The following is a 17,011-nucleotide window of genomic DNA, read 5'->3' on the forward strand; positions in this document are numbered from 1 at the left end:
CTTGTGGGTGATATGGAGTGGTTTGGGAGCGTTCAATCCCATACAGTTGGTACAGTTCATTCATTAGAGTACCCTCAGAATGTATCCTCCATGGACACCCGAACACCTGTATAAAGTGTCTACAGACAGCTTCGGCGGCCGACTCTGCGGTTTGGTCTCTGGTGGGCACAGCCACCGCATACTTGGTAAAGTGATCTGTCATAACTAGACAGTACGAGTGTCCCGAGGTAGAATATCTGATCTGTACTTAATCGATCATCAGAAGTTCTAGAGGCGCTGAGGGGCGGATGGTCTACACAGGAGCCCGCTGTTCAGTACTTTTACTCAACCCACAGGATCGACACTTAAGACATGCCGCGGCCACCATGACGGCCAGATCTGGACAGTACACCAGCCGTTGGAACCACTTGAACGTTTTGTCGCTCCCGAAATGAGCTCCCTTTTCATGAGCTTCTCTGGCGGCCTCCGGTCCCAACGACATGGGAATGACAATCTGTTGCCGGTACTGCAGCTCTGACTGTAAGTATATGATCTGGCACAGGAGGCCCTGAGTAATTGTCAGCTTGTCCCACTGCCTTAACAACTTCTGACCCTCTGGGGTCAGAAGGGCTCGTTCTTCTGGCCGAGGCCAGATCTTGATCCGAACCCATTCTTTCACCTTCCACAAATCCCGGCAGCTATCCTGGACTCTCTCCCAATCAGTCAACGTTTTCCCCAGCACCAGCGTCATTCCAGATGCCACCCCACTTGAATGTGCCACATCCGGGAACAGAGGTAAGCGACCAAGGTCAGGAGTTTCAGTATCCTCTAACTCCTCATCGGCTCTCTGAGTCGACTGTCCTACTGGAACTCGAGAGAGTGCATCGGCGTTGCCATTTTCCCTACCGGACCGGAACTTGATTCAGTATTGGTACTTAGAGAGGCGGGCCAACCATCTTTGCTCGAGTGTGCCGAGCTTGGCATTTTCCAGGTGTGCCAACGGGTTGTTGTCCGTCATCACTTCTGTACCAGTCAGGTATTCTGCAAACCTTTCGGTCATGGCCCACACCAGGGCCAGTAGTTCCAGTATAAAGGAGCTATAGTTATCAGGGTTGCGTTCTGACTCTCTTAGGGACCAGCTCCCATAGGTGATGTCTCTCTCGTCCATCCTGGACTTGGGATAAGACGGCCCCCAGACCATGTAAGCTTCCATCAATATACAGCAGGAATGGGGTATCAAACCGCGCGTAAGCCAGGATCGGGGCATTGGTCAGCGCCTCTTTCACCACTTCAAAGGCCTCTTGTTGCCGGGGCCCCCAGTTGATGGGGCGTTTCTTTGGGCCCCCAGCCGTGCCTCTTAGCAACTCGTTTAACGGGCCCACAAGATGAGTGAATTTGGGTATAAACCTCCTGTAGCAGCCGGCCAGTCCCACGAACGCCCGCACCTCCCATAGCGTACTTGGCCGGGGCCACTTCTGAACGACCTCCACCTTGCTGAGGGCCGGTTTTACCCCCTCCTGGGGGACCACATGTCCTAAGTACTCTATCTGCTGTCGGAACAGCTGGCATTTCTTTGGCTTGATCTTGAGCCCATGGTCTCGTAACCGTCCCAAGACTTGTCGCAGCTTTTGGAGGTGATCTTCAAAGGAGGCCCCGAACACTACTATGTCATCCAGGTATATCAACACTGATTCGAAGTTGAGGTCCCCCAGACAGTGTTCCATCAATCGCTGGAATGTCCCCAGAGCATTGGAGAGGACGAAGGGCATACGGTTGAACTCGTAGAGTCCCATAGGTAGAATGAAGGCCGTCTTGGCTTTGTCCGTTTTGGCCACCGGCACCTGCCAGTACCCACTAGCCAAGTCAAGGGTTGAGAAGAACTTAGCTTGGCTTAGGGCTGATAATGACTCCTCAATCCGCGGAAGGGGGTAGGCATCCCGGACGTTCTGAGCATTCAGCTTCCGATAATCCATGCAGAACCGGAGACTCTAGTCTTTCTTCCGCACCAAGACTACCGGAGCAGCCCACGGTTCTCTCCTGGATCACCCGGTTCTCCAACATGCTGGCCACCATATCTTTCACCTCCTGATTCATCTTAGGTGGGATCTGCCGGTAGCGTTCCCTGATCAGTGCAGCATCGCCGGTTGGGATTTCATGTTCTATGGCAGTAGCACACCCAAAATCCTCATCATGTCTTGAGAAGACCTCCTGAAATTCCCAGAGGGTGTCTTCCAGCAGCTTTTGTTCCCCCGGGGTCAGGGTTCTGCAGTCCACCCCCATACAGGACATGATCACTCGACCGTTCCACTCCGCTGTCGGGGTTTCCCTTGAATGGATCTCCACAGCATAGGTCCAGGCAGATCTCCTATCTGGCTGCAGCGTAAAGCCCCTTCGTCGAGCGATACCCCCTTCGGACACATAAACTTTGGCCAACAGGGGATGGTTAACTCGCAGTCCTCAACATTACAGCAGCGTATAGGCACACATCCGTCTTTCACAATGGGAAGGGCCCGGGCTACCAGTGGACGAATCTGCATTTCTTCTTGATAAGAGGGCTCGATCAGGACCTCCAGTCCATTCAATCGTCGTCCAGCCCCCACTGACAGCATCAATATTCGCTCCTGTCGAGGTGCGATCTTCAAAGGAGTCCTCCGTGGCACCCTCACGTCTCCAATGGCCCGTCCGGACAGGTTATTCTTTTGCAGGCTACAGCTCCTCACCATTTGTTGTAAGAACTTCTGGGTAGGCCAGTGTGCGGTGGCCCGTTGCCAGTACTTCAGCCCTTCATTGGCATAGAGTTGATGATCTAGGTCTCTCAGTATATTCATGCCCAGGGTTATGTTTATTCCTTTCCGGGACAAATGGTCCACCAACAAGACCCCCTTATTGCTGATGTCTTTGCCAACAGTCGGACCCGCATCCAGACAATCCCTCGAACATCCATCTGTCTATTATCGTCAGCCGTCAGCCGGATGTGGCCTTGGAGTGTAGCAACAACGGAGTGTCCAGAATACCCTATACCCCAGGCTTATAGAATCCACTGGATGCCAGTCATGGCAGCTCCACCGGATGTTGTACAGAAGACTCCTATGTCCTAAGCTGACGGTCAGTGACCTCCTCCTGCATGTTACCATGGAGTGTGGTGGAGGAGGAGCTGCTGGGACCACACCGCATCCTCACTCCATACGAGGCACGCTGAGGCGACACTACAACTCCTGCTCATCCCACACTGTTCATCCAGCACAATGCTTTGCCGCTACAGAGGACACCCCTAGCTGGTTTCAAACGCAGCAGAGCCTGCAAATCAATAACTGCGCTGCAGTCCAGTACAGTACAGCCTAGCAAAACGATGTAACCGTTACTAGCAAACTAATGCGAGGCCTAGACTAGTCTCTGTAACTTCAGGCGCCACACAATATATTACAATCATTAACCAGGTGTACTGACCTGCGTCCGTTCTGGACCCGAGGATGCAGCCTACCAGAGATGACCACCAACTTCTCAGCAACCGTGCGGCATTGCTTGATGAGGAGGCCTTCTGTTCACACACTGAACTGGTCTTCCTGGGGCAACCTCTCTTTTGAAAGAGCTGGATACAGAAAGGATATAACAGCTAGTCTCCTTCTTCTGAGTGTCCATTAATTGTCAGACATCTGCAAGCCAGGATGGAATCGGATTCAGTCCCTCACAGCACAATCCTTCCACCATGCCAGATCAACACTTACCGGTTCACTCTCAGGCAGTAGCATGAGTCATCATTAGAGTTGAGCGGACACCGGGAAGTTCGGGTTTGGTAGGTTTGGCCGAACTTGAAAAAAAAGTTCGGGTTCGGTACCCGAACTTGACCCCGAACCCGAACCCCATTGAAGTCAATGGGGACCCAAACTTTTGGGCACTAAAATTGCTCTAAAATAGTCCTGGAAAGGGCTAGAGGGCTGCAAAAGGCATCAAAATGTGCTTAAGAGCATGACAACTGTTCTGCAAACAAATGTGGATAGGGAAACATAACATAAAATACTGAAAATTTTAAAATAACAATCTGGATCTAGGAGTAGGAGGTTCAGGAGGCGGTGGATGGGTGGGTGTGGCGGTGTAGGTTGACGTGACGGTGTAGGTCAAGCGGCGGTGAAGGAGGAGTAGGTAGCCAACACAAATTTGTGCTATTTTTTATTTTTTTTATTGGGACATATAACAAAATAAAACAAAGAATAAGTGCTCTTGAGTACAAGAATGGATGGTTGAGGCTGGTATAAATGTCTATTCTGCACAAGGTACGGACAAGTCCTGTGTGATTCATGCCTGGTTCATTTTAATAAATGTAAGCTTGTCCACATTGGATGCGGCCTATGACAATGCCGATGACTTTATGCAACAGCTCTGACATGTCGGGGTAGTTGTGAATGAATTTCTGCACCACCAAATTCAGCACATGCGCCAGGCAAGGGATGTGCATCAAATCGGCTAATCCCAGAGCTGCAACGAGATTTCACCCATTATCGCACACCACCAGGCCTGGCAGCAACCACTCGTCAGTCTGTTGTTCTATACCCCACTACAACTCCTGCGTGGTGTGGGGCCTGTCCCCCAAACACATCAGTTTCAGAATGGCCTGCTGACGTTTACCCCTGGCTGTGTTGAAGTTGATGATGAAGGTCTGTCGCTGACCGGATGAGGAGGTGGTAGAAGAGGAGGAGGAAGCCGAGTAGGAAGAGGAGGCAAATAATGATGCCCTGCGATCCTTGGCGGCGGAAGGACGTGCGCCAAACAGCTTTCTGCCTGGGGCCCAGCTGCCACTACATTTACTCAGTGTGCAGTTAGGGAGATATAGCGTCCCTGGCCGTGCTTACTGGTCCACGTATCTGTGGTTAGGTGGACCTTGCCACAGATGGCATTGCACAGTGCACACTTGATTTTATCCGATATTGGTTGTGCAGGGAGGGCACGGCTCTCCTGGAGAAGTAGTCGCGGCTGGGAACGACGTACTGTGGGACAGCAAGCAACATGAGCTGTTTGAAGCTGTCCGTCTCCACCAGCCTGAATAACAGCATTTCAAAGGCCAGCAGTTTAGAAATGCTGACATTCAGGGCCAGGGATCGAGGGTGGCTACGTGGGAATTTACGCTTTCTCTCAAAGGTTTGTGAGATGGAGAGCTGAACGCTTCCGTGTGACATGGTGGAGATGCTTGGTGATGGAGGTGATGTTGTTGGTGGCACATCCTCTGTTTGCTGGGCGGCAGGTGCCAACGTTCCTCCAGAGGCGGAGGAAGAGGCTAAGGCAGCAGCAGAAGAGGGAGCAGGAGCGGCCTGAGCCCTTTCTTGGTTTTGAAGGTGCTTACTCCACTGCAGCCCGTGTCTTGCATGTAGATGCCTGGTCATGCAGGTTGTGCTAAGGTTCAGAACGTTAATGCCTCGCTTCAGGCTCTGATGGAACAGCGTGCAAACCACTCGGGTCTAGTCGTCAGCACATTGTGTGAAGAAGTGCCATGCCAGGGAACTCCTTGAAGCTGCTTTTGGTGTGCTCGGTCCCTGTTGACGGTGGCCAGTAGCAGGCGAACTGTTTTGGCGACGGCTGCTCTGCTTTTGCACCCTGCTTCAGCTTTTTCTACGCTGTTGGCTCGGTCTCACCACTGCCTCTTCCTCCGAACTCTGAAAGTCAGTGGCACAACCTTCATTCCATGTGGGGTCTAGGACCTCATTGTCCCCTGCATCGTCTTCCACCCAGTCTTCCTCCCTGAACTCCTTTTTGGTCGGCACACTGCAGAAAGACGCAGCAGTTGGCACCTGTGTTTCGTCATCATCAGAGAGGTGCTGAGGTGGTATTCCCATGTCCTCATCAGGAAACATAAGTGGTTGTGTGTCAGTGCATTCTATCTCTTCCACCCCTGGGGAAGGGCTAGGTGAATGCCCTTGGGAAACTCTGCCAGCAGAGTCTTCAAACAGCATAAGAGACTACTGCATGACTTGAGGCTCAGACAGGTTCCCCGATATGCACGGGGGTGATGTGACAGACTGATGAGCATGGGTTTCAGGCGCCACATGTGCGCTTTCTGCAGAAGACTGGGTGGGAGATAATGTGAATGTGCTGGATCCACTGTCGGCCACCCAATTGACTAGTGCCTGTACTTGCTCAGGCCTTACCATCCTTAGAACGGCATTAGGCCTAACCAAATATCGCTGTAGATTCTGGCGGCTACTGGGACCTGGGAGGTGTAGCTGTGGCAGAAAGGCCACGTCCTCTCCCTGCACCAGAGGCTCCACCAACACCATCACCACGACCATGACCGCGTCTCTTATTAGATGTTTGCCTCATAGCGTTCACAAAGAAAAGTAAAAAGTGGTTAAGTATGTTAAAAATAATTAACCGCCAATATAAACCCTGATGTAGGGTATTGCACTCAATTTTTCTTACTCTATATAGAAACATAGAAACATAGAAACATAGAATGTGTCGGCAGATAAGAACCATTTGGCCCATCCAGTCTGCCCAATATACTAAATACTATGGATAGCCCCTGGCCCTATCTTATATGAAGGATGGCCTTATGCCTATCCCATGCATGCTTAAACTCCTCCACTGTATTTGCAGCTACCACTTCTGCAGGAAGGCTATTCCATGCATCCACTACTCTCTCAGTAAAGTAATACTTCCTGATATTACTTTTAAACCTTTGCCCCTCTAATTTAAAACTATGTCCTCTTGTAGCAGTTTTATAGAAACAGCGGTATTTGTGGCCTAGATGTGCAGTATATCAGAGGGTTTTTTCACCCAAATAACCAAAAAGCCCTATTTCTGGCCTAAATGTGACAGTCACTTATGCACGTCTAATCCTAGATGTGAAGTATATCAGAGGCTTTTTTCACCCCAGTAACCAAAAAGCCGTATTTCTGGCCTAAATGTGACAGTCACTTATGCATGTCTAATCCCAGATGTGCAGTATTTCAGAGGCTTTTTTCACCCCAGTAACCAAAAAGCTGTATTTCTGGCCTAAATGTGACAGTCACTTATGCATATGTAATCCCAGATGTGCATTATATTAGAGGCTTTTTTCACCCCAGTAGCCAAAAAGCCGTATTTCTGGCCTAAATGTGACAGTCACTTATGCTTGTCAAATCCTAGATGTGCAGTATATTAGAGGGTTTTTTCACCCCAGTAGCCAAAAAGCCGTATTTCTGGCCTAAATGTGACAGTCACTTATGCTTGTCAAATCCTAGATGTGCAGTATATTAGAGGGTTTTTTCACCCTAAACAAAAAGCTGTATTTCTGTCCTAAATGTGACAGTCACTTATGCACGTGTAATCTTAGATGTGCAGTATATGAGAGGCTTTTTTCACCCCAGTATGCCAAAGCCGTATTTATGGCCTAAATGTGACAGTCACTTATGCACATGTAATCCCAGATGTGCAATATATTAGAGGGTTTTTTCACCCTAACCAAAAAGCTATATTTCTGTCCGAAATGTGACAGCCACTTATGCTTGTCTAATTCCAGATGTGCAGTATGTTAGAGGGTTTTTTCACCCTAACCAAAAAGCTGTTTTTCTGTCCTAAATGTGACAGTCACTTATGCACGTGTAATCCCAGATCTGATGTGCAATATATTAGAGGCTTTTTTACCCCAGTAACCAAAAAGCTGTATTTATGGCCTAAATGTGACAGTTACTTATGCTTGTCTAATACCAGATATGCAGTATATTAGAGGGTTTTTTCACCCTAACCAAAAAGCTGCATTTCTGTCCTAAATGTGACAGTCACTTATGCACGTGTAATCCCAGATGTGCAGTATATGAGAGGCTTTTTTCACCCCAGTATGCCAAAGCCGTATTTATGGCCTAAATGTGACAGTCACTTATGCATGTGTAATCCCAGATGTGCAGTATATTAGAGTGTTTTTTCACCCTAACCAAAAAGCTGTATTTCTGTCCTAAATGTGACAGTCACTTAAGCACATGTAATTCCAGATGTGCAGTATATGAGAGGCTTTTTTCACCCCAGTATGCCAAAGCCGTATTTATGGCCTAAATGTGACAGTCACTTATGCATGTGTAATCCCAGATGTGCAGTATATTAGAGTGTTTTTTTCACCCTAACCAAAAAGCTGTATTTCTGTAATAAATGTGACAGTCACTTATGCACGTGTAATCCCAGATGTGCAGTATATGAGAGGCTTTTTTCACCCCAGTATGCCAAAGCCGTATTTATGGCCTAAATGTGACTGTCACTTATGCACGTGTAATCCCAGATGTGCAGTTTATTAGAGGTTTTTTTCACCCTAACCAAAAAGCTGTCTTTCTGTCCTAAATGTGACAGTCACTTATGCACGTGTAATCCCAGATGTGCAGTATATGATAGGGTTTTTTCACCCTAACCAAAAAGCTGTATTTCTGTCCTAAATGTGACAGTCACTTATGCTTGTCTAATCCCAGATGTGCATTATCTCAGAGGCTTTTTTCACCCCAGTATGCCAAAGCCATATTTATGGCCTAAATGTGACAGTCACTTATGCACGTGTAATCCCAGATGTGCAGTATATTAGAGGTTTTTTTAACCCTAATTAAAAAGCTGTATTTCTGTCCTAAATGTGACAGTCACTTATGCATGTGTAATCCCAGATGTGCAGTATATGAGAGGGTTTTTTCACCCTAACCAAAAAGCTGTATTTCTGTCCTAAATGTGACAGTCACTTATGCTTGTCTAATCCCAGATGTGCATTATATCAGAGGCTTTTTTCACCCCAGTATCCCAAAGCTGTATTTCTGGACTTGCAGATAGCCTATGCTGGTGCACTATCGTTGCATAAAATGGCTGCTGATTATGTATTGTTATTGACTAACTGAAGAAAAAAAAGTTTGTTTTCAGCAGTAGTTGACTCAGGGCAGGCTTAAAAAAATTGTGCACTGCACCCACAAAACACTTTTTCTGTCGATTGCTGAGTACATAAACCAGTTCTTGATCAGATTTTTCCCTGATCTCTCCCTCACAGCAGCTGCAGCCTCTCCCTACACTAATCCGAGCACAGTGACGGGCGGCGCTACGTGACTCCAGCTTAAATAGAGGCTGGGTCACATGCTGCAGTTGGCCAATCACAGCCATGCCAATAGTAGGCATGGCTGTGATGGCCTTTTGAGGCAAGTAGTATGACTCTTGTTGATTGGCTGCTTTGCAGCCTTTCAAAAAGCGCCATAAAAATCGCCGAACACTAAACCCGAACCCGAACTTTTACGTAAATGTTCGGGTTCGGGTCCGGGTGCCGAAAACCCTAAAGTTCGGTACGAACCCGAACTTTACAGTTCGTTTTCGCTCAACTCTAGTCATCATCTGTTTTGCATATTCAAATCTCAGAGTGTGCTGGCTGTAGCTGCAAAACAGTGGCCTCTAGTGCCCGGAATGCCAAAGGACAGGTTAAGTACAGACATTATGCAGAAATAGCTGTTTCACAATCTCACATACAGATGAGCTTCCCTGAGACTGTTTCTGACAGTTTGTGGAGAAATTCTTTGGTTATGCAAACCGATTGTTGCTGCAGCTGTCCGGGTGGCTGGTCTCAGACGATTATGAAGGTGAACTCATGCTGGATGTGGAGGTCCTGGGCTGATGTGGTTACACGTGGTCTGAAGTTGTGAGGCCGGTTGGATGTACTGCCAAATTCTCTGAAACGCCTTTGGAGATGGATTATTGCAAGAAATGAACATTCATTGCACGGGCAACAGCTCTGCTAGTCTGCATGCCAATTGCACGTTCACTCAAACGTTGCGACATCTGTGTGCTGTGTGATCAAACTGCACATTTCAGAGTGGTCTTTTATTGTGGGCAGTCTAAGGAACACCTATGCAATATTCATGCTGTCTAATCAGAACCTTTATATGCCACACCTATGAGGTGGGATGGATTATCTCGGCAAAGTAGAAGTGCTCACTAATAGTGTTGAGCGCGAATATTCGCATAGCTAAAATTAATCGCGAATATTGCAACTTCGATAATTCGCAAATATTGCGAATATAGTGCTATATATTCGTTATATCGAATATTCGTCATTTTCTCTATCTAAACACATGATTCCTTCCTGCTTAAAATGCTTGTGGGCCAATGACTCATTGGCCCACAAGCAAGAAGCAGGGAAGAATCAAGAGTTTAGATGGTAAAAAATAACTAATATTCTAAAAAACAAATATATAGCACTATGTCAAATATATTCGTTTTATAGAATATTCATTTTTTCCCCCCAATTAGTACAATTATTGCCCTTCGGCATACTCCTCCCCGACAAACGGGAACGCCTGGTGGTTAGAATATACCATCGGATCAGAGTTTTCACGATCTCAGATCCGATGGTATATTCTAACCACCAGGCTTTCCCATGGTGATGGGGACGCTTGAAGTTTGAATATACTGCCAGGGCGCTGTGATTCGTGCAATTAACCCCTCAGGTGCGGGTTAATTGCACTGATCACAGCGCCCTGTGCGCCCTCCCCCCCACCTCCCCTGCCTGCTGCCACCAATGATGGGGGGGGGAAGGAGGGACACTGTGGCCACTGCCAGGGGGGGAGGGGGACCCTGTGGCCACTGCCACCAATGATTTTAATACTGGGGGGAGGGGGGCTTAGGGCGCACTGGCCACCAATTATTTTAATACTGGGGGAGGGGGGGTAAGGGCGCACCGGCCACCAATTATTTTAATACTGGAAAGGGGGGGCGCACTGGCCACCAATTATTTTAACACTGGGGAGGTGGGGGGGAGGGCACACAGGGCGCTGTGATCCGCGCCCTGGAGGTATATTCTAACTTCAAGCGTCCCCATCACCATGGGAATGACCGGGGTTAGAATATACCATCGGATCTGAGCTAGATCGTGAAAACTCAGATCCGATGGTATATTCTAACCACCAGGCGTTCCCATGGTGACGGGGACGCTTGTCGGGGAGGAGTATGCCGAAGGGCAATAACTGTACTAATTGGGGAAAAAAAAAAATAATATTCAAAAAAACTAATATATGTGATATAGTGCTATATATTCGTTTTTTAGAATATTCGTCATATTGTAAGACAAGAATATTTAGCAACATAGCGAATATTACACATATAGACTGAAATTTCACTAATGTAGTGCTATAATCTTTTTTTTTTGTCTAATTTGTTTTGTCTCTTTCTGATTCAGAAAGAGACAAAAAATAAATTGCCAAAAAAAAAAGATTATAGCACTACATTAGTGAAATTGCAGTCTATATGTGTATTTTACGAATATTCGCTATATTGCTATAACTTTGTTTTTTTGAATATTCGTCATATGGTAAAACAAGTATATACACTCACCTAAAGAATTATTAGGAACACCTGTTTTATTTCTCATTAAGGCAATTATCTAGTCAACCAATCACATGGCAGTTGCTTCAATGCATTTAGGGGGGTGGTCCTGGTCAAGACAATCTCCTGAACTCCAAACTGAATGTCAGAATGGGAAAGAAAGGTGATTTGAGCAATTTTGAGCCTGGCATGGTTGTTGGTGCCAGACGGGCCGGTCTGAGTATTTCACAATCTGCTCAGTTACTGGGATTTTCACGCACAACCATTTCTAGGGTTTACAAAGAATGGTGTGAAAAGGGAAAAACATCCAGTATGCGGCAGTCCTGTGGGCAAAAATGCCTTGTGGATGCTAGAGGTCAGAGGAGAATGGGCCGACTGATTCAAGCTGATAGAAGAGCAACGTTGACTGAAATAACCACTCGTTACAACCGAGGTATGCAGCAAAGCATTTGTGAAGCCACAACACGCACAACCTTGAGGCGGATGGGCTACAACAGCAGAAGACCCCACCAGGGACCACTCATCTCCACTACAAATAGGAAAAAGAGGCTACAATTTGCACGAGCTCACCAAAATTGGACTGTTGAAGACTGGAAAAATGTTGCCTGGTCTTATGAGTCTCGATTTCTGTTGAGACATTCAAATGGTAGAGTCCGAATTTGGCGTAAACAGAATGAGAACATGTATCCATCCTCTGATGGCTACTTCCAGCAGGATAATGCACCATGTCACAAAGTTCGAATCATTTCAAATTGGTTTCTTGAACATGACAATGAGTTCACTGTACTAAAATGGCCCCCACAGTCACCAGATCTCAACCCAATAGAGCATCTTTGGGATGTGGTGGAACGGGAGCTTTGTGCCCTGGATGTGCATCCCTCAAATCTCCATCAACTGCAAGATGCTATCCTATCAATATGGGCCAACATTTCTAAAGAATGCTATCAGCACCTTGTTGAATCAATGCCACGTAGAATTAAGGCAGTTCTGAAGGCAAAAGGGGGTCCAACACCATATTAGTATGGTGTTCCTAATAATTCTTTAGGTGAGTGTATATAGCAATATGGTGAATATTCGTAAAATACACAAAATCGCAAGGCGGGATTAATTAAATCGCATATTATTCGCGATAAATAGCATAATGATGAATATTCGATTTTGACGAATATAGACAAATATTCAATCGAAGGGGGGGAGGGGGACCCTGTGGCCACTGCCACCAATTATTTTAATACTGGGGGAGGGGGGCTTAGGGCGCACTGGCCACCAATTATTTTAATACTGGGGGAGGGGGGGTAAGGGCGCACTGGCCACCAATTATTTTAATACTGGGGAGGGGGGGCGCACTGGCCACCAATTATTTTAATACTGGGGAGGTGGGGGGGAGGGCACACAGGGCGCTGTGATCCGCGCCCTGGAGGTATATTCTAACTTCAAGCGTCCCCATCACCATGGGAATGACCGGGGTTAGAATATACCATCGGATCTGAGCTAGATCGTGAAAACTCAGATCCGATGGTATATTCTAACCACCAGGCGTTCCCATGGTGACGGGGACGCTTGTCGGGGAGGAGTATGCCGAAGGGCAATAACTGTACTAATTGGGGGAAAAAAAAAATAATATTCAAAAAAACTAATATATGTGATATAGTGCTATATATTCGTTTTTTAGAATATTCGTCATATTGTAAGACAAGAATATTTAGCAACATAGCGAATATTACACATATAGACTGAAATTTCACTAATGTAGTGCTATAATCTTTTTTTTTTTGTCTAATTTTTTTTGTCTCTTTCTGATTCAGAAAGAGACAAAAAAAAATTGCCAAAAAAAAAAAGATTATAGCACTACATTTGTGAAATTGCAGTCTATATGTGTATTTTACGAATATTCGCTATATTGCTATAACTTAGTTTTTTTGAATATTCGTCATATGGTAAAACAAGTATATATATAGCAATATGGTGAATATTCGTAAAATACACAAAATCGCACGGCGGGATTAATTAAATCGCATATTATTCGCGATAAATAGCATAATGATGAATATTCGATTTTGACGAATATAAGACGAATATTCAATCGAATATTCGCGAAATATCGCGAAATCGAATATGGCACCTCCCGCTCATCACTACTCACTAACACAGATTTAGATAGATTTGTGAACAATATTTGAGAGTAATGAGTCTTTTGTGTATGTAGAAAATGTTTCAGATCTTTGAGTTGAGCTCATGCAAAATGGGAGCAAACTGAAAGTGTTGCGTTAATTTTTTTGTTCAGTGTAGATTGTCCGCATTTGTTGCTACCTTGTCTTTGCGGGATGTCTATGTGTTCATCTGTTTTGCTTGCTGCTAAGATATTTTTTAGGGTGCATGCCCTTCTGTAGGTGAGGTGGGATACTCGTGGGTAGTGTTGGGCGCGAATATTCGAATCGCTAATTTTAATTGCGAATATCACCACTTTGAGAATTCGCGAAGATTTAGAATATAGTGCTGTATATTCGTATTTTTGAATTTTCATGATTTTTTTTTCATCTGAACCCTTAATCTCCCCCTGCTTTTTGCTTGTGGGCTAATGAGAAGGCTGCAATGTCTTTGTCTGAGCTTAGCAACATCCCTAGTAACCAATAGGAAAGTTGCCTACCCCTTACTATATAAGAACCTCCCCAGCAGCCATTTTCTGCAGTTTTTTGCAGTTCTGAGAGAGACAGCAGTGTCATTGCTGTGCTCTGTGCTTTGCTGTATCATTACATTAGATAGTTAGTTTGTTAGCTTATATATGTAATACAGATAGTTAGTGGGAGATAGTCAGCATAGGTTAGATTGTGATATAGTGTAGCTGATAGGTTCCAGGTGTTAGGTAGTGTGATAGGCTCTGCTGTCCATACATACATGCTACAGACATAGTGCTGTGATGTCACAACAATACATAGTGCACCAATCAGTAATATGTAGTCAGACCTGCTAAAATGTGAAGTTGCACGTATAACTGTTGTAATGGCATACAAGGGAATGCTCCAAACTACTGAACGGAACCTCACGAATAGCTGCAAGCAGACGAATAGGAAACGCACCCAAGCGGCTTACACTCCTAGCAATCAGTCTCTAACAGCATACAGTGAATCCCCCCAAGAACGAGACCAGGCTCCGTGTTGAGGGTAAAGCAGTGGACAGCCAGAGCTGTGTTTTTATTGTTCTTATATAACACTGTTACACACTAGTACCACCCACAGGGTTTTGTAAAAACAACCAATAAACACGTACAATACAGTAAAACACTCCCACACAAAATCCTCCCCTCTGCCTGTGATACAATTACCTTACACAATGGGTTCTTGTAATTATCACAGGCAGGAGAATACACAATGTCTTCTGTTCTGGAGACAACCGAGGAGTAATTCAATTATCTCTCAGGACAAAGGGAAATCGCCAATACACACGTGGAGACAATAAGACAGACATCACTACTCAAATATACAATGTCCCAATCATTACAGTAAACATAGACATTTAACATATCCCCAGATGGCTTGGATCTGAGCGCTCAATATATCCAAACAGCGCTCAGATGCCACAAACACAGTCAAATCGCCATGGGGTTTAAGTTTAGCATGGGCTGATGAGAGGGCCCATATACCTGGGGCAAGAGGCTGGCAACCAGGCTTCTCCACCACCCAGTGGCGAGGTTGGTTTTCGCCGCAACTGTCTATTTATTAACTATTCTTTTACGCGAAATAATCACCACTCTGTTTATGCCACATAAAATCCCCTCTCTCAGTGCTATATTTTATATTTTCTATCTGTTTTCATCATCACCATTTTTTACTTTTCATTTACCTTTACCTCCAACCAACAATTTTGTGCAATACATTTTATCATAAATATATTTTATTATTATTATATTTATCATCAGTTACCCCCTCCAATTGTTGTCATACCACAACCAATCTGAATACAATGTTTACACAACTATTTAATTTTATTCATACAATACATTGTATATATTCTTCTGCACACGGGTATGACCAATAATCTCTATTTAATAATATTTAATAATATTTTATCAGTGATTTTATTTCCCTTTATTCAAAATGCATATTTATTGGTTTATCTATTTATTCATTTAATATTCATCTTAACTTCATATTATCCATAACTTCATACTATCCATAATGCATTTTTATCCACTTATTTATTTATTCAATAAATATCTTAACTCTATTCTTCTTATTTCTAATTTATATAATTGTGTTTCCTCCTTTTCAGCCTTCTATAAGCCTTACACAGTGGCCCCAGCGCGGTCTACAATCCCCGGAGTCAGAGGCGTCTCCTTACCATGATAACGAGTCAGGTGATCGCACTCTGCTGGTCACGTGTGCCTGGCAGTAGCGCACATGTAACCGAACTGTGTTGATTCGGCACCCTAACAACCAGTCAGGTGATCTCTGCCTCCGATCACGTGACCTAGTCTCCATTCATGAAGTCCGGGTCCGGAAGTGAACTGATCCGTTCCCCGGCAACGTGTCTACGCATATTAAGCTGAGGGGTCACGTGACCGCTGGTTTTGCGATCCCGTGACCTACAACAAATACACTCTTTTATCCATTCTCTAACACCAAATAATGAAATCACCTCATGTTCATAAGATCTCACTGTACCTTCATCATTAAATACACTTTGAGCTTCTATTTATATATGCTAATGAGGGCACACCTGGAGGGTGTCTCCTCCCACCAGGAGCCGCCCCCAGGTGCGTTTTTCGGGTGTTTTTTTTTTTTTAAGGTATAAATAAGTGTTCTATATATTTAGTTTTTACAGAGCATTTCAACCTGATGAAGGGGACCTAAGTATCCCCGAAATGCTTTGTTTTTACCTGCTTCACTTGATGAGCAAGTTCTAATAAAGAAGAAGAACATTCTTCATATCCGAATCTGTCCGGTGTTTCTGCGCCTTGACTGCGACCCCATTAAGCCAGATTTGCAAAATTAGGCTTGATCAGGAAAGGAGCAAATGGCCTGGTCGAGAAGTAGTTAAAATATAAAAGTATTTATCCCATAAGGCAAACAGCGAAATGGAAAAAAAGGCAGAATGGCAAATTTGTAATTTTTGGTCACTTTACCTTCCACAAAAAAATATAAAAAGTAATCGCAAAGTCATACACAGTCCAAAATGGTATCAATAAAAAGTATAGATCACCCCACAAAAAATGATCACTAACATACCTTTATACACATACAAATAATATGTATGGTATATGTATGTATAATAAAGTTATGGGGGTCAGAATATGGTAATGCAAAAGTATTAGGTCAGTTTTACTGCATAGGAAACTTTTTTAAAACAAAACCCGTAAAACAGTTTTTTTTATAATTCCACCCCATTTAGAATTTTTTTCCCGCTTCCCTCTACATTGTATGTAAACATAAATTGTTCCATTATGAAGTACAACTTGTCCTGCAAAAAAAAAGTCCTTATGCACTTATTGTTAATAAAAATAATTAGTTATGGCATTGTGAGGGCTGGTGGTAAAAAACAGAAAATCACCTGATCGTGAAGGGGTAAAATGTTCATGTTGTCTACTATTTGTTACTTGGTATAACTTTAAGACAGGGACTGAGACTAAGAAGATGCTCCATACTGTGTTCAGCTTCTGAACTGAAAGGAGTGTGTCTGGCAGTGCCTGATATGATACTCTTCATGCATACTGAGCACCCTCCATAAGATGAAATAG

Source organism: Bufo bufo, chromosome 6 (genome assembly GCF_905171765.1).
Source record: "Bufo bufo chromosome 6, aBufBuf1.1, whole genome shotgun sequence".
In the NCBI taxonomy this organism is placed as follows: Eukaryota; Metazoa; Chordata; class Amphibia; order Anura; family Bufonidae; genus Bufo; species Bufo bufo.